We start from the raw sequence: 18916 nt of genomic DNA, 5'->3' as shown, positions 1-18916 counted from the left end.
TGCCAACAATGTCACAGGGAAGCTTCTTGCAGTAGAGAGGAAGGGAGTGTTTGCTGCTCTGGTGGAAAGGAGGGACCAAGAGTGTGGAATGACAGCTGCTGAGACTACAGCAATGAGCCTGGAAGGGGAAGAATAACCCTTTCAAGTTGTTCAAACCACACACAATAGTAGGGAATTACTTTCTCCATGGGTTTTGCAAGACAGAAGGATGGCAGTCAACCAAAGCATTTGGCTTTGCTTGTGAATTCCCTGGCTTTTCCTGCCACCTGTCACCGTGCCCTACTAGCCCAACTGAGCACCAGCCACAATTGCACCTGCCCTATCTCTGATTATAAATGCAAACTTAACATTACTTTTAGCTATTATGTCAGACTAAAATGTAATAGTGGATTGGCATTCTGCCTTCTACTTTGTGCAGCACACAGAAATGTCAAGATTGGATAAAATTCCTGTTCACTATTCTAAGAGCTTCTAAATACTCTGAGAGATGTAGGTCTTTCTAATTGTGAATATAACATATGTGAGTATTTTTTTCCCCATTTCTGACTCTCTGATGACTTTATTCTATGTGAAGTGAAAAATATCTGTAAAATGTAGAAAACAATATTGGTAACAATAGCGAAAGATAATAACCAGTTTAACTGGTCTATATATATTCTCATGAACTGAGTAAATTAAACCCATATTCAAGCAGGGGGACCCTGCATCTGAAAGGCATCTAAAAAGCAAAATTTTCATAACCTGATTTGTATCTCATGAAACTTAAATATTTTCAGAACTGAATTGCTCATATCACATTTTCTGTTACTGTACCCAAGGTGTGGCATATGATATAATTCATCCAATAAACCCCTAACCCTCTCCCCAAATGCACAAATAGGTTTCTGATGGATTTTTAAATCCTAGTTCTTAGTCTTTGTGCATCACATATATGGGCTACACTCTTGCACAGACACATTAGAAGAAATGTTAGGCTGCTGAGGAAAAATTTGGCAGGAGCCACATCCCACAATTCCCTCAGATTTTGGGGGGAGTGTGGTTTTACTGCCACAGCAATAATGTTCTTAGGTCTTTCTCTGTCTTTCTCTTGTGAAAATGTGAAAAAAGTTATTTCTCCAATTTATTTTCCTCTTGCTTGTTTTCTTTTTGTTATATACGGTAATATACCTCTGACTTTTGACTTATGGCAAAAAGCATCTGAATGCTCAGAAATGTGAGAGCAACTTACCACCCATGGCACTGTTATTCTGTGCTTTGTCTTAATTGATAGCAGATAGTTTCCCATCCTGCCAGAATGTACAAAACAGGCCCATAATCACACTTTTGTGTAGCCACTTGAGCAAAATGCTTTTTGCTACTCATCCAAACTGAGGGACTTGTCTACAGTCTCCATTCCCACCTATGGAAAATCTGCCAGACCTATCTCTGGTGCCTTAGCTACCTTCTATAGTTTCAGGCATATGAGTGACAGATTCATAATTACTAATGTTTTCTGACTGGTTCCATATCCTGTTGAAATAAAATGGAAACAAGCAGCCCTCCATTGACTCAGAGAAGAATAGAAAGAGGCCCACGTGTCATTTGTCAGGGAGGCAGAAATCTCTGTTTCTATCTCCAAACCTTCCTATTGCATCATTGTCAAGCCTCCTTTTGCTACCTTCACTATCTATCTGTTGTCCTAGTTCTGACAGTGAGTATCATCAGTTCATTCCATTCTTTGGACTGTGCCCCTTTTTGGTTCGATTTCAGATGAAGCAATTCAGAAATCTTGTAAGAGGTTCTGTGGTTGAGCACCATTCCTGTCCCTCTTGGTCCTGATCCTCATAACATAATACAACACGAAGGGCTCATGTTGGTATTTTGGGGAGAAATGGAAGAAGTTATTCCCTGTGGCCACTCTTTGTGAGTTTCCCTATTTGAGTTTCTACTGTATCTCTCTCAGTTTTCTCTTCTTAGGGCTGTATTTATACAATATTCTTTATGGTACTTTCCAGTATCATACTCCTGATTTCATACCTGAGATGAGCATTACAGTCTGACTGAATGGGTGTTTCCGTGTCTGAAATAAGATTCTAACACTAAAACATACAGCAAAAAGCATTACAAAGTGTAAAGGATTCGGTATTGCAAATGTCTGAGTAGAAATTATCAATATACCATCTTTAAAGTAGGAATGTTTTTTTTTCAGTAATGTAGGAAAAACACATTAAATTTTTAGTACTCTTGGGTATTACTTTTGCAGAATTAAAGGTTGAAAGAAATCTTTCTAATCTCACATTCTGAAAGCTAAAGTAAAACTATTAATTGTTAATATATGATTCTCTTGGATTAATTAGTTCTTTGTGCAGTTGCTATATGTATACAGAATCAACTTTTTATTTGATTATTACTTTCACAGAATTCTAGAATAGAATTGGAGGAAAATACATAGGTCATCAATCTTTTTCATAAGTACAAGTATCCTTTGCTATACCTAATATATTTGATTCTTTTTCCTAACTGTAGAACTTGCATGTTCTATTACATTTCATTCTAGATATTCAAGCTAGATTGTCTAACCTATCAATGTTGAATTTTATTTCTGTCTTCTAGGGTATTATTTATCCCACCCAGTTTTGTGTCAGCTGCAAATTTGATAAGCATTCTTCCACCTCTTCATTCAAGTCATTAATGAAACTGTTGACGAGTAGAGGACCCAGGATTGATCCTTGTGGCACCCCACTTGATACCTTTCTCCAATTTGATGAGGAACCACTGATGAACACTATTTGAGTATGATTTTCAAGCCAGCTGTGGATCCATGTAATAGACATGCTATCCAATCCATACTTAACTAGCTTCCTAATCAGTTTTCCTGAGATTAACATATTTAATGTCATCTAAATCCCCAAATCTACTAAAGAAATTTTCCATTCAGAAAATAAGGAATTCTTCTTGACAATTCAATGTTGACTTCTGGCAATTTCTGTGTTATTCTCAAGCTGCTTACCAATCAGTCTCTTTATGGTCTTCTCTAAAATTCTCCCAGCTACAGTGTCAGATTGACTGGTTCTGTGTTGCTAGATCCTGCTTTTTCTCCTTTTTGATGAGAAGGACTGCAATTGCTCTTCTCAGTCATCTGACATCTCATCCAATCTCTGAGATATTCGAAGATCAGACATTAAGGATCAACCAGACCATCAGCAAAGTCCTTCTGTACTCTAGAAAGCAATACACCTATCCCTCATTCAAAGAATTCCTTGACAATCTTCTGTCGGTTTCAAGTTTCATTTCTGCCTCTTCATGTTCCTCTTCACAGTCGCCTGGTGGAATATATGCCCTCTCTTTGGAGAAAACAGAGCCAAAATACAAGCTGGGTAGCTCTGTCTTTTTCTTGTTGCATTTTAACATTTTGTCATCTTCATTAAACAGCTGGAATACTACGATTTTGCCTTCTTTTTTATTGACATAATTAAATAGTTTCTGTTCTGTTTGGCATCATGTACCAGCTTCACTTCATGTGAGTTTAGTTTTTCTGATACCATCTCTACAGTTTATGTATATGTATCCTTACTTGGTGATCTATCCCTTTTTCTATCTCCCATCTATGTTCTTTTTTATCTTCAGATCTTCAGTAAATTTTTGTGCTGCCACATTGACTTCTTATGCTGTCCTTCCTATTTCTCCTAACTGGAATTGTTTGCAATTTTGTTTTTAGTATATACTTTTTTTTTTAAAAAAAAGCCTTCATCTTCTCCTGCTATGTAATCCTATTTATCTTGCTCTGACTTTATTAAAATATGTTTTGAGATTTTCAAAAAATATAGTTTTGACTATACTCACTCAGCCTATACTTTCTTTTTCTTTCTGTACAGCCTTTTTGTTTCTGTTCCTTTTGAATAAATAATATTCTTCACTTGCAATATTTGAATCATGAGAGATATCCTACCAGATCTCTTATGTCTATTAAATCTATGCCTTCTTAAGTTAAGAATTTTAACATTAGTGTGAATATCGCAAAAGCTGTAAATTTTATGAGTCAGTGTTGTTTCTGATTTTGCACTGAATGTTTAATAAGACCCATTGTAACAATATACCCTCTTCCTTCTCCAGTGCACAAGTCCTTATTGTAGGATTTTCATCTCTAGGTTGTACACAATTCAGTAAGTCCTGCTAATCAAGCTTGTCGCATTTTGGGCAAAGATAATTTTACAAGTCCTTCTGAAATGCAACCCATTTCATGTCAGGTAGCACAAACAAGGATCACAGAAACCAAATCTCTCCCACTGAGTTTTTGGGATGTGTAGGCGCATGCTTGCAGGGCCCCCTCCTCGTTTCTTGGTAGGAGGACTGCCCCCACAGCCACATCGCTGGATGACAAAAGGAGCATTCGGGTCTGGTGCTTTCGGACCGGCTCAGCTGCAAACAGGCATTTAAGTTTCTCCAATGTCACTTGACATTCCATCGTCCATTGGAGCACCTGGCTGGGCTTGAGCATCCCCCCCCTTTTGTTTTTAGCAAGTTTGTGATGGGGAGGGTGATTTGTGCAGTTGATGGGGGGTCTCCATTAAACTGCATACCGGGGGGGTTGTCTTGCAGGCTGTCCCAGAGCTGGTCCTCCAGGTGCTCCCTGCCAGGCAGCCACCCCTGGCATTAGAGTGGTACGGCCACCACCATTGAGCTGGCTGAGGTTCCAGTTGTCACAGCAGGGATGGAGCACCATCGCCAGCTGTATTAGGGGGTGGATACACATCAGGTTGCCACCTTTGAGCCAGGGTTTCATGCACTTTGAGGTTCTTAAAGCCCCCTGCATGAACTTTATGGCTTGTTCCATCATCCAGTCCATCTCCGCACGCATCATCACTCTCTTTCTCCAGCCCTTCCAACTGGGCTTGCTTTCCACATCGGTGGCTGCCCCTACCCTCATGGGTGAATGTCACCCCCTGAGGTTTCTCTTCTCACTCCTCTTTTCTTCCGACCCCTAGGGACCATCGGGGGCTCAGTGGGTCATCTTTCCCCACTGTCTGAATGGTACAGACAGATCCAGTCCTCCCAGAGGGGGTCTCATAGATACCTCTCCCCAGGTTTCAATTTCTTCTTGGTCAGTCCCTTGAGTCAACATTGTATGCACAGTCCCCACAGTAGAGGTAATATCCTCTCCGGGTTGACCAAAACTGCAGTTTCTGCCTAATGTCAGATCTGTCCCCAAACAAACATTTATGAAAGCAAACTCTCAACTCCAATTGATTGAAGTGCAAAAAGACTTTTACTAAAGATGTTGGTTTCAGGAAAGTGAGGCAGGAACTGAAGTTCCTGCACATTAATACAAAAAGCCAAACCCAACATTCCCCATCACTCCCCCTGATGTCTGGTCTGTAATCACCCAATCTGGGATCGCCACAATGTTGTGGGAAACTCTGGTTTGTTTAGGCTGCTGGAATTTAACATCTAGAACAAGTAAGTGGCCTTGAAGATGCCCGGCATAAGCGGTACAAACAGCTCTGGTCTTCCTCACATGTCAGCTCCCCCTCCCCATTTCCCACTTTTAAATATACAAGTATGGATTGCCCCAAATGCCTCCCCCCTCCATTCCCCTTTGATGGCAGGACGCCAGCAAGGCGCCAAGCCAATGATGGCGATCCTAACAATGTACATATTCAGTTATTCACCTACATTCCTCTTTTTTCCTGGCTGAAAACAAGACATTAAAGTGGACCCCAAAACAGAATTCTATGCATGTTGGAAAGGTAATACTGAATAAGTAATTTGCTGGCCTGAAAAATTTCCTGTTTTCACCACTTGAGCTTCCAGATTCCTGAGCTTCTTCTCCAGATCTTGAAATATCGTAGTAATATGGTTGTAACTGTTCTTTGCAGAATCATTGTCCTCATGGTACAGGGGGGGGGGGGAAGGAATAATTGACAGTGGACTTGATAAGACTTGAGCTTGATAAAAATGATAGACCTGGGAAATGGATGAAGAGCCAGATAACTGGAAGAGGGCAAACTTTTCCATCTTCAAAAAAAGAGAATAGTAAGATCGATCCCAGGGTGATTACTCATCTAACATTTGCAGACAGGTCTGGTTACCAGAATTGCCAACAACGAAAACCTGGGTGGGGTAGCTAATACCTGGAAGGCAACCTTTCAAAATGCTCTTGAGGAATTGGCTGAAAATAACATTTAGCAAAGACAAATGCAGCATTAAGCAGTTCATCCATTTTCTAAGAACTATTTCTGTCAAACTCCAACTAAAATCCTGCTTCTGCAACCTACAATTCACAATTGCCTGAAGGAAAATACAACTTCTTATCAGATAAGAGTCAATGAAAATAGAAGTAGAGTAATTCTGACTTTTGTTTTAATTGTTTGTTATTTGACGTCTTCTGGTACACTGCTACTGGTACAGTGTTTCTTTTCACGTTTTATTTGGAACATGTCAAAATAGGCCATTTTTGTTGCTGTTAGCATCTCTCAGTAACCTTAGCAGATTTTGTGCATTTTGTTTCCCAATACAAGCTCAGTAATTGCTGTAATTCTTTAATTTCAGACATTCTTCTTAGTTCACAAGTTCCTGTTTTCATCTCCAGTAGGGATCTGGGTTGATTTTCAGCTTTTCAACTTAGTCAGCTGATTTCCTTTTTTCCTTTCTTGAAACAATATGTTATGATTGCTGTAAGTCTCTACCCGTGTAGTTTTCCTTGCAAGAGTATAGTCATAATCCTCTATAGATATGGTTTCTTCCCTCATTGTGCGGTGAGGACTACAACCCCTGGATTTCCGCTGTTCTCCCACCAAACACCTCCCTAACCTTGCTTAATTTTTTAAAAACTAATTAGCTAGGAACTGCCACTTGCTGTTTTTGTTTATTTGTTTAATTTGTTAATTTGTTTTATTTTCTTAAAATTCAAAGTAGGCATTTGATTAGCTCACCTTTAATTTCCTGTAAAATCAAGCACTCTGCCATTACATGATGCCCTTTCCCACTCTAACAAGTCTTCTCTCAGATGTCAAGGATATCTGATCCTTTGTGTCTTTCTTTGTCAGCAAGAGAAGTCCAACATTTCCCAAAATTAAAATATTTGGTCAATTTTGCCTTCAACAAATTTAAGTTAAATAAAGTCCACCACCATTACTATTCATTTATCTTTCTTTCAAATAACTGCAGTTAAGTCAATCATCTCTGAAATCCAATCATTTATATCTGAAAATAGGGTATTTCTCCATCTTATTTTTTGCTATTATCAGAACATGAAAAAACCCATCTTTGTTTTGAATGTGTTAAATTCAGAGTAGCCACTATGTAATTAAGTGCATTATATTCCAAGTAGCCACTATGTAATTAAGTACAATATACATGTCTTTAAAGAGCCAAGTTTTCTCAATAGTCTTATCAAGGTGTTGTATAACATTACTATTCCGAAAGGAGTGCAGTATAAGGGAAAGCATGACCATTACATTAAATCTTAAAGTTCCCATGCCAACATAAGTTGATCAAATTGTGCTCCTCCTTTTACACTTATAAAGAGAATGTTGCCTAGAAAACAGTTATTTCAGAAATCCCTTAATAGTTAGAAAACTCCATTTATTTGGCATTTTTGCCCTTAATGCAAAATTATTGTTTAAGATGATCAAAGCACTGAGGATGAAATGTAAATCAAATAAATAATAAGAGCATTAACCCAAATATTCCACTTGGATAGTAAGTAGATGTATGTTTCCATTTCTTTCCCAATGTTATATATACTATTTCATGTACCTTCTAGCCATTTGTGTTAAGCCCATAAATGCCTCAAGGCTTATGTGCACAGTATAGCAATATAAAGCATTCCTGATAGATGACTGATCCATTTCTTCTGGAAAGAGAGCATTATTCACTTCCCATTATTCCGTATCTGCACTCTGAGAGAATGGAGAACAAATTGTTAGGCATTTAAAGAAAGTCATCATTTTCTCCTTTGGGTATCTTTTCCAAAGGCTAAGGACTCAACTTACTATTACAACTAACTATCATCATTGTCTTTCTTTATTCTTAGTCCTGTTTAAATCCTTTTCAAGATGTCCAGGATTAGAAACAATGAATGAAATGTGGTTTGCCCAGCAAGACTGTAGTGATAATAATTTGGAGAAGGAAGAGAGAGAGTCTAAAAAAAGGGCTTGCCTTTTTTATAGCTATATCTCTATATTCCAGGATTTTTCTCCCACAAATACTCTTGCCACACTAAGCTTCTCTTCAGGTTTAACACTGGTGCCACTCTTTTTCACTAATGCCTTGGATGAAAAAGTGGAGGAAACCCTTATCAAAAATGCTGTTAATACAAAACTGGGTAGAACAGCTAATACTGTTTTGATAGATTAGAGAAATGGACAAGAAATAATAGAATGAATTGTTTTAAAAGGCAAAAGCAAAGATCTTCACTTAAAAAAGGAAAGCTAGAATAGAATAGAGTAGAGTAGAGTAGAGTAGAATAGAATAGAATAGAATAGAATAGAATAGAATAGAATAGAATAGAATAGAATAGAATAGAATAGAATAGAATAGAATAGAATAGAATAGAACAGAACAGAATAGAATAGAATAGTCCAGCCCCCTGCTCAGGCAGGAGAACCTATGCCATTTCAGACAAGTGACTGTCTAGTCTCTTCTTAAAAACCTCCAGTGATGGAGCACTTATGGTTTCTGAAGGCAAGCTGTTACACTGGTTAATTGTCCTCACTGTTACGAAGTTTCTTCTTAATCCCAGGTTGCTTCTCTCCTTGATTAGTTTCCAACCAATGTTTCTTGTACTGCCCTCTGGTGTTTTGGAAAATAATTTGAGCCCCTCTTCTTTGTGGCAGCTGCTCAAATACTGGAATACTGCTATCATGTCACCCCTATTTCTTCTTTTCTTTAGACTAGCCAAACCCAAGTCCTGCAGCTGTTCTTCATATGTTTTAGTCTCCAGGTCTTTGACCATCTTAGCTGCTGTACTCTGAACTTTTTCCAAGGTCTCAATATCTTTTTTGTAGCATGTTGATCAAAATTGTTTGCAGTATTGCAGGTGTAGTCTTACTAGAATTTTATAAAGTGGTACTAATACTTCACATGAACTTGATTCTATGCCTTTGTTTACACAACCCAGGATTGTATTAGCTTTTTTGGCTGCTTCTGCACACTGTTGGTTCATATTCAAGTGATCATCCACTAGGACTCCAAGATCCCACTCACAATTACTGTTTTTTAGCCAGGTCTCACCTAATCTGTACTTATATCTTTGATTTTTCCTGCCTAAATGTAAAACTTTGCTTTTCTCCACATTAAAATTCATTTTGTTCAAGTTTGTCAAGAACTTTTTGGATCCTGAACTTGTCTTCTGGGATGTTGGCTATTCTTGCCAGTTTAGTGTCATCTGCAAATTTGATGAATTCCCCTTCTATTCCCTAATCTAAATCATTGATGAAAATATTGAAGACTCCTGGGCCTAAAATGGAGACTTATGGTACCCCATTGCTTACTTCTCTCCATGTGGATGTAGTACCACTGAATACTACTCATTGAGTACGGTTTGTCAGCCAGCTACAAATCCAGTGGTGGGATTCAAATATGTGAACAACCGGTTCTCTGTGTGGATGCTGCTTCCAGAAGTCCATTCTGGGCCTGGGCAACAAAAAATTAGCTACCGGTTCTACTGATCTTGTGCAAACTGGCTGAATCCCACTACTGTACAGATCCATTTGTTGGTGATGTTGTCTATTCCACATTTTTCTAGCTTACCAAGAAGTAGGTTGTGGTCTACTATTTCAAATGCCTTACTGAAATCTAAGTATACTACGTCTACAGCATTTTGCTGGTCTACTAATTTAGTCACTTAATCAAAGAATGAGATAAGTTTGGTTTGGCATGATCTCTTTTTAACACACCCCTGCTGGCTACTAGTTTATTTATTTGTTTGTTTGTTTGTTTGTTTATTTATTTGTTTTATATACCGCCCTTCTCCCGAAGGACTCAGGGCGGTGTACAGAGCAAGGTAAGTATACAGTAAAGCAATAGAAAAACAAATGAAACCCCAAAATCTATCAGGCCAGGCCGGCTTGCTGGAATAGGTAGGTTTTTAAGTCACGCCGGAAGGTGCGAAGGTCAGGGGCCATCCGGATTTTGGCTGGCAAGCAGTTATAACTTTGTTTGCTACTATTTGTTCACAGATCTGTTTTTTTTAATTATCTTTTCCAGGGTCTTCCCCAGTATTGATAGTATAGGATAGGGATGACTTCATAAACAGTGTGTGAGAAATACATTTGGAGATTGTATTTTATTTGAAAGTAATCAAAAGTTATTAATGAATCAACAGACATGGCTGCTAAAAAGGTACGTACAAGTGCAGGATTGCATCAATGAGTTTACAAATCAAAAGGAAATATTATTTCCTCTCTCTTTGATTAGAGCCCCTCTTAGTTATTGCTTCCAGTTCTGAGCACCATATTTTAAGAAACATGTCAGAGAAGCTGGGACTGGTGCAAAGAAAACAAAGAGGATGATCAGGGACTATAAACACACCCTTACAAAGATAAAGAGAGTAAGAGAACAAAGCATATTTACTTTTCAGGATAATCGATCAAGAAGAGAAGCAATAGAAATTTTCAGGTCTGGTGTCACATACAAAAAGATAAAGGCTCTTTTCAGAAAACAGGAAGTGACATAATGCTTTTTCCAACGTTAAGGAAAGTAGCCTGTTATGTATTGGGCTTAATTGTAACACCATGTGGTAAGCTGGAGCTAGCTAATGGCTCCCAGCAACTCAGACACCCCGTCTCCGGTGCTGCTATTGGCTGCCCCTAGGCGGCAATGGGTTGCTTTAAACCTATTGGCTGCCGCCTAGGGACCAGGCTATAAATTGCTGCAGCCTGCAGCTCAGTTCCTCAGTTCAGATCCTGCAAGCGAATAAACATGACCATTGCCGAACTCACTCACCTTGTCTTCATTCCCACACAATGAACTCACTACACAACACTGGCGACAAAGGTGGGATCCTGCTTCTTCGAAAGAGCTGAAAGTCACTAGGGGAGAGACAGTGCATGTCTGGCAGAAAAGCATTTGCCCCCCCTACGGTTGGCTAGCCAGACACGCTAGTGACCACGCGCTCAGTGGATCAGTCCCTGGGCATCGGAGAAGCAGGATCAGAAGGCACAGGAACCAGCCGCAAAGACCAGAAGAATGCCCAAGGTCGGCAGGCTGCGAGAATTCAACATCAAGCAACCAGAAGGATGGCCATCGTACCTGTCCCAGGTCGAAAACTACCTCCGGGCAAACCAGGTTGCAGTGTATGGACTGAAGGCCACCACGCTGCTCTGTGTGTGCGGCCCAGTAACATTCGATCTGGCTGAAAACCTGTTCACGCCAACACCACTGGAATCAGTCTCCTACACTGATCTAAAAAAGAAGCTCGGAGAACATTTCCAACCAAAGATGTCAGTAATTGCCTGGCGCTATGCCTTTGAACAATGAATACAGCAGCCCAGTGAGACCGTGTTGGAGTACATCGCAGCCTTGAGGCAGACTGCACGCCTTTGTAAATTTTCGGACATTGAAGAGCAACTTCGAGACTGGCTCGTCTGCGGCTTACGAAATCAAGAGCTGCAGAAAAAACATTTTGCTAGAGCTAACCTGTTGTTCACTGAAGCCCAGGACGAAGTCATGGTAGATGAAGCCGCTGGGGGAGCCGTCCAATCCGGCCTGCCAAAGCAACGCAGCGTGAAGAAACTGTCCACCACAAGGATGCCGAACGCACCAAAGATTCAGATGAAGAAGATGCCAAAGTTGACAAGCTGCACAAACAGCCCGACACACAGCACCGCAGCAGCAAGCAACAAGAGACTCCTTACAAGGCAGATCTCTTACCTAGATGTAAAGGTTTTGCCGGCCGCCACCAATGCATGGACTGCAGGTTCTGGTCAGCCATGTGCCGGGCCTGCGGCAAAACCGGCCACATCGCAGCAGTGTGCAGAGCTCGCCAGAGGGACTGGCCTTTGAAGCGCCAGTCAGAAGATCCAACCAAGAGAGGTACCGGGGCCCCGGGGCCGTTCAGTGTGGGGGTTTGTGCAAGATGCATGAGTGTCTGTCATACTGGAGCCAGATGCCTTCTCAGACCCAAATTTAAAATTCAGGTGGAGCTACAAGGCGTCCCCTGTAAAATGGAGTTGGACACAGGCTCAGCCATTTCCATCATTTCTCTGGATACATTTAATTTCATGTGCAGTCGCAGTAGAAAATGGGTCAAGCTAAGGCCCTCTGACATAATTTTAACAGATTTTCAAAACGCTAAAGTCACAGTCAAGGGTGAAGCTACCTTGGCTGTTAAATTTAAGGGATTTTTTTGGGCACCTGGATGTCGTAGTAGTAGGGGGCCAGAGAACGAGTCTAATTGGACTCAATTGGTTTGATGCATTAGGCATCCAAGTAACCAGTATCAACCGGACACAAGCCACAAATCTAATGTCAGTTTGCGAGGACTTTGCAGACGTATTTGATTCAACCCTAGGAACATACACAGGCCCGCCTATATCTTTCAAGCTAGACCCCAACGTGGTCCCCAATAGGATTAAGCCTCGAAGGGTTCCCTTTGCCCTCAAACATAAAATTGACACAGAAATAGACAAGCTTGCAGAACAGGGCATTTTGCAACCAGTTGATGGTGGGGAGTGGGAAACTCCTATAGTAACACCACTTAAGGCCAACGGAGAAATTAGAATATGTGCAGACTATAAATGCACAATTAACAAAGCCCTTAAGCAACACACATACCCTGTCCCAGTGGTGAACCACATCTTGGCATCTTTGCAAGGGGGCACCATTTTTGCAAAGTTAGTTTTGGCACAGGCCTATCAGCAACTGCCGGTTGATGAGGCCACAGCCGCTGATCAGACAATCGTGACTCACAGGGGGGCTTTTAAAGTGAAGCATTTACAATTTGGGGTTAGTGTTGCACCAGGCATTTTTCAGGGAATCATGGAACGCACGCTTAAAGGCATTCAGGGTGTTTGCCCTTATTTTGACGATGTGCTTATTGCAGGGGAATCCACAGAGGTGTTAGCCAGCAGGCTCAGAGCCGTCCTACAGAGGCTGCATGAAGCAGGCCTCAAATTAAAAAAGAGTAAATGCAGTATTGGGGTTTCTTCAACCAAATTTTTGGAATTTTGCATTGATGCATTCACCCAGCTGAGTCCAAAGTGAAGGCCATTTAAATGGCACCTAGCCCTAAATCAAAAGGAGAGCTACAGGCATTCTTGGGCCTCCTCAACTTCTACCATGTGTTTCTGCCTAACAAGGCCGCATTGGCAGAACCACTTCATAGGCTCTTAGATAAAAAAGCTTCATGGAAATGGACCAGCATTCACGAGAAAAGTTTCCAAGACCTAAAAGCACTTTTGTCGGTTAAATTTACTATCACTCATTTTAGGGAGCCTAAACCAGTCTGTTTAGCATGTGATGCATCCCCTTATGGGGTGGGGGCAGTCTTGAGTCATTTAGAGAAGAATGGAACACAAATTCTTATTGCATTTTATTCAAGGACACTGTCCTCTGCTGAGCGTAACTACACTCAAATTGACAAAGAGGCCTTAGCGATTGTAGCAGGAATTAAAAAATTCCATGACTATTTATGTGGCAGGGACTTCATGGTCTTCACAGACCACAAACCACTACTAGGACTCTTTACAACAGACAAACAAACACCCCACATACTTTCCCCAAGAATGTTGAGATGGTCTATTTTTCTATCAGCCTACACATTTAAACTGGTTCACAAACCCGGCAAAGAAATGGGCCATGCTGATGGCCTGAGCAGACTTCCATTGCCACTAATTGAACCAGATCTGGCCCCAGCGGCCAGAATCCTGTCCATTCAGGATTTGCCAGAATTTCCCCTCCACGCAGGGGACATAGCTGCAGAAACAGCTACTGATAAAACACTTAGTAGAGTGCTTTCATGGGTGCACACAGGGTGGTTAGATAAAAGCCCAGGCTCTGAATTCCAGAGTTATTTTGTTAGAAGACATGAACTATCAGCTCACAAGGGTTGTATCCTATTGGGAAACAGGGTCATAGTTCCCACTTCACTGAGAAATAGAGCTTTACAGTCACTACATGAAGGCCATCCAGGCATTGTCCGTATGAAAGCTTTAGCAAGAAGCTACCTATGATGGCCTGGATTAGACAAGGCCATAGAGGCACAGGTGCATGGATGTTATACGTGCCAGCAATCAAGGCCTGAAATGCCATACGCACAGGTGGGAGGAAATGCACACTCCCTGGTCTAGAATTCACATAGATTTCGCTGGGCCATTTCAAGCACAGCTCTTCCTCATAGTGGTAGACAGCCATTCTAAATGGCTTGAAGTAATTCCAGTTGCAAACATGACTACTGCTGGACCATCCAGGTGCTGAGAAAACTCTTTGCCACACATGGGTTGCCAGATGTCTTAGTATCAGACAATGGGGCCCAATTCACTGCTGCTGAATTTCAGGCTTTCCTGAGAGCAAATCTCATCAGACACGCAACGTCTGCCCCATTTCACCCATCCAGTAACGATCAAGCTGAACGTATGGTAAGGAGTCACTAAAATGCATAGTAACTGGGGACTGGCATCACAGATTGGCAGAGTTTTTACTTTGCCAGCATTCCACGCCCTGCACTGCTACTGGGAAAAGCCCAGCAGAACTATGTTGGGGGAGATGCCTGATCATGAAACTGGACAGGTTGCATCCAGATAGAGTGGCAGCAGAAGCCTCTTGACCAAAACCCCCAAGGGGGCTGCAAGTGGGTGATGGGGTGTGGGCTAGAAACTATGGGCATGGGAATCTGTGGTTTCCTGGAAAAATCACTAAATCATCTGGTCCCCTCTCTTATGAAGTGGGGCTGGAGGGAGGGTGAGTTGTCAGACACCACATTGACCTACTCAGAAAGCGGTTTCCAGAATGGCCACTAAGTGAGGACTGCATCATAAGTCCCTCCCAAGGTCCCCAAACTGGCAACCAAGCCAGTCCATGCATAGACATGAAGACTCTCACAGCACAAGCAATAAGGAGTTAGCCGTAGAGGAGGGGGTCCAGAAGTGCAAATGGATCCCCTGATGGAGCAAACCAACCTGACTTTCACAACTGCTGTGCCAACTCTGCTGAACAGTTTGACTCTGGGGTGGGCCAACCTGGAGAGGCCAGCCAGAGAGCACCAAATCCTTCTGGCTCAAGTGCATCAAAGAACACTGGTCTGCCCAGCCCGGTGGGTAAGCTGGTAGATCAGAAAGTGACTGAACCCCTGAGGCGTTCCACAAGGGCACGCAATCCTCCTGCTTATTTAGCAGATTATATAGTAAAATAAAGGAACTATAATGTTGTATGTACTTGTGATAATTGTTGACTATGAGACTACTAAAACAATGATGGAGCTATAATGTTGTTAACTGTCTTATTGTATTGTTAATGGAAACCTATTCATACTATTGTTAAATCTTGTAATTTGTTATTTTCACACTTAGTGTTGCTATGATGTTTGTTCATTCTAAGAGGGGAGGGGTGTTATGTATTGGGCTTCATTGTAACACCACGTGGTAAGCTGGAGCTAGCCTAGGCTCCCAGCAACTCAGACACCCCGTCTCCTGTGCTGCTATTGGCTGCCCCTAGGTGGCAATGGGTTGCTTTAAACCTATTGGCTGCTGCCTAGGGGCCAGGCTATAAATTGCTGCAGCCTGCAGCTCAGTTCCTCAGTTCAGATCCTGCAAGCAAATAAACATGACCATTGCTGAACTCACTCACCTCGTCTTCATTCCCGCACAAGGAACTCACTACACAACATAGCCTATCAAGGATAGTGGTGATTTCTCCTTCATAAGTTGTGCTCAAGCAAAGGAAAGGAACACTGAGCACAGAATGGATTTGATGAACTAAGTGACCCCTTCAGCACTCTTTTTGCATCATGTTTTGATTAGAGAAAAAAATGTGGAAACTGAGGGATAATAATGTAATCATTTAATTAATTAACTAGGTTAGTTAATATAATGTGAACTAAACTGTCAATGCCTCATCCCAAACTGTGAAGGAAATCTTTCATGCTAACAATTCATACTGCCAACTACAGGTAATTCTTGTTTAGTTATGATAATTGGGGGCAACAGCTTGGTCATTAAGTTAAATGTTCACTAAGTAAACTTTTGATTGTGCTTATGATCTTAGTTCAGCTTGGCTTTGCATTACAGATCTGTGAAGGTCTTAAATGCAAGGATTGGTGGCAAAGTTACCTCTTCATCACTGTCATAACTGTGAAGGTTGCTGTACAAGGCAGTTGCTAAATGAGTTCTACTTGCAATTTTAAAACCAACTGACAGTTTGACTAGCCCAGACTAAATGTATTAAAGGCTTTAGCAGATATACATTGGTGCTAGGCAGCCAATACATTTAAGATAAGTCCTTTCCACAAAATATACGAGGAAGTAGGCATTAAGAAAGCTGTTTTAAAAGAAAATTGGGAAAAATATCTGGCCAGCTAAAGAGTAATTGTTTTCTGGTAGTAGTTTCAAGCAGCCCATAAACATTCCTTGAACAAATTATTCTGTTCATTTAAAGTTGATAGCACAGATACTAAAATATGAAAAATATTGCTCAGACCTCTTTCCATCCAAGTCACATGCATTTTGGTTATATGTATTTAAGTAACTACTGTAAATATAGTCAGTATGTCTTACAATAATAAATGAAGCATGTCAGCTGCAGCTGCCAAAAAAGCCAATGCAGTCTTAGGCTGTATCAACAGGGATAGAATAAAAATCATGTAAAGTGTTAGTACTGTTTTATACTGTTGTGGTAAGAAAACCCTTGGAATACTGAGTCCAGTTTTGGTCACCATAATGCAAAAAAGATGTTGAGTGCAGAGAAAAGCAACAAAAAGTATTAGGGAAGTGGAGACTAAAGCATATAAGGAACAGTTGTGGGAACTGGGTATGTCTAGTCCAGGGGTAGGCAACCTCAGCTCTTTTATGACTCATGGAGTCATAAAAGAGCCGAGGTTGCCTACCCCTGGTCTAGTCTAATGAAGATAAAATCTAGAGGTGACATGATAGCAGTCTTCCAATATTTCAGGGGCTGTCACAAAGAAGAGGGGGTTGACCTATTCTCTGAAACACCTGAGGGCAGGACAAGAAATAACGGGTGAAAGCTTATCAAAGAGAGAGCCAATCTATATTTAAGGTGAAATTTCCTGTCAGTGAGAACAATCAGTGGAATGGCTTGCATTCAGAAATTGTGGGTGTTTCATCATTAAGAAGTGATAAGACAGCCATTTATCCCAAATGATAGGGTCTCTTGCTTAAGCAGAGGGTTGGCCTTGAAAGGTCCCTTTCAAGCCTATTATACTGTATTCTGTATGTCACGTTGTTTTTTTTATTCTAGTATTTGCTACACTTGTTTTAGTGCACAAAATATTCATTGAAAACATTTTAATACTTGTACACTCTCTCTCTTCATCCTAAAGCAGAAATGGTTTGAACATTTGGAACTCATTAGTGAGTTTCTATTCTCAGTGCAATGAGTATACATTCAAACCAGTTCCATCATACTTCATGCATATTGTTACTGTAAGTCACTTATTCCAACCTGCTAAACTCATTGTTGGATTACAACAATTACAACAATTTAAAGAGCACTTTGGGAAGTCTGCCCTAAATCATTATTTCCTATAAATTAAAGTAAGGTGGGAAGTGAGTATGCTTAGATTTATAACTTATAATTTGGTAATCGTATGATTTGCATTACCATGGAATATGGCATATACTGTAGATCTTGGCAACTAAGCTCAAATTTTAATGCTAAAATAAGAATATTAATTCAAAATAAACACTGAAATGCAAATTATTTTTATTTTTAAATGTAGTTTCAAACATGCTGTTTTAAAACTGTACAGCTTTTGTCGATGTTGTAAAAAACATCCATTCCACATTTAGTGTGGTATAGCAGTTAAGAGCAGAGAGACTCGGGTTCAACTCAAGTCTCAGCCATGGATGCTCATTGTGTCACTTTAGGATAGTCACTATCTCACAGGCTTGTTGTTATGAATACAAAATTGCATCAGGGAGCCTTATGCACACCACCTTGTGCTCTTGGGAAAAGGTTGTTCTGATCAGCAGAGGTTTCTGAAGATGTCCCCAATGTCAGAAGTTTGATGTTCATGTCTGTAAGAAACAACCTTCTCCTTTTGGCTCCCAGACTGTGGAACAGACTAAGCAGGTTGCTTCTTCCCTTCTTCCAGAATTTAGAAAGAAGATAAAAGCATATCACTCATTGATTTTAATGTTGGTATTTAACGTTGAGATAGCAAAGCCCACCTGAAAGTTTTGCCTTGTATACTTTTATATCATTATTGTCACCATTCTTTCCTCTCCTATAGTTTCTATAGCAATTGATGGTCAACTGCAATCAGAACACATACCATCGATCACCTTCTGCAGAATTATTTCTTGCCCAAGGCCAGCATCCTGGAATTAGGTCTGAACCTCATCTTGTGCCAATTGTTGGCAGAAGGTGATCCATTTTTAAAAAAACAGCAATTCTTGAAATGTTTGGCAATTACCGTTCCAACTCTATTAAAATAAAGGAAAGCTTTACAACAAGACAATAATCTTTAATCTGGCTGTTTGTTTAGGCAGACTTTGGAACTTGCTTGTTTATTCTCATGCTGGGCAAAAACATTATTTTTGTTTTTTTAACAATTACTCATATCAGTCTTGTCTGGAATCTAATTTCTATAGAAAAGGGTTTTCATATCTGTGATCGCTGAATTATAAAGAAGGGAAATAACTCTGGGTGTTATTTCTGGGTGGATTACTTTATATCAAGAGCAAAGTTGCCTTTATACAAATTGGGCTTTGTTGGATGCACCATCAGAAGAGTTCAAAGATGAGATTAGGAACAGTTC

General features: G+C 40.6%; 1 protein-coding gene across 17 annotated transcripts in view; it reads left to right on the top strand.

The window, feature by feature from the left end:
- ADGRL3 (adhesion G protein-coupled receptor L3) overlaps positions 1–18916 on the top strand; it is a gene marked incomplete at its 3' end in the record, with an annotated part of 394935 nt that overhangs the window by 322240 nt on the left and 53779 nt on the right. The window lies entirely within an intron of this gene.

This window comes from Vipera ursinii, assembly GCF_947247035.1.
Source record: "Vipera ursinii genome assembly, chromosome: 2".
NCBI lineage: Eukaryota > Metazoa > Chordata > Lepidosauria > Squamata > Viperidae > Vipera > Vipera ursinii.
The sequence above is the reverse complement of the archived record's forward strand: the minus strand, read 5'-3'. Positions and strand labels throughout refer to the sequence as shown.